Source organism: Pteropus vampyrus, unplaced genomic scaffold, assembly GCF_000151845.1.
Source record: "Pteropus vampyrus isolate Shadow unplaced genomic scaffold, Pvam_2.0 Scaffold360, whole genome shotgun sequence".
NCBI lineage: Eukaryota > Metazoa > Chordata > Mammalia > Chiroptera > Pteropodidae > Pteropus > Pteropus vampyrus.
The window spans coordinates 764,932-765,605 of record NW_011889141.1 but is presented as its reverse complement, the minus strand read 5'-3'; positions in this window follow the sequence as shown (position 1 = coordinate 765,605).

Genomic DNA, 674 nt, shown 5'->3' with positions numbered 1-674 from the left:
CTCAGGTCCTCAAACTTGCCTGCACTGACACCTTTGCACTGGAGCTCCTGATGATTTCCAACAATGGCTTAGTCACTACCCTGTGGTTTATCTTCTTGCTAGTATCCTACATAGTTATCCTAATGATGCTGAAATTTCAGGCAGGGGACGGTAGGAAGAAAGCCATCTCCACCTGCACCTCCCACATCACTGTGGTGACCCTGCACTTTGTGCCCGGCATCTATGTCTATGCCCGGCCCTTCACCACCCTCCCCACGGACAAAGCCATCTCTGCTACCCTCACTGTCATCTCCCCTCTGCTGAACCCCTTGATCTACACTCTGAGGAACCAGGAGATGAAGTCAGCCATGAGGAGACTGGAGAAGAAAGTCGTGCCTTCTGACACGGTATAGGCTGGTGGCTCCTTCTTTCTCCCCGCTTTGAAAACCTTTGTTCATCAAATAAACTGTATTTACTAAAAGATGTCTAGTTAATTTGTATATTTCTAGCAAGATACACATGACTTTCAAAGATTCCGAATAGCATGAAATTATAATGCAAAAGGTGGGTTTCGTGTTACAAAGGAAAGTAGAGAAATTGTTAGATGGAAAGGTGGATGTTCCTTTTGCAACACAGACTTGGAAGAAATTTTAAATAATCAAAACATGCTCGCATGATTTTATTACTTTGGAATG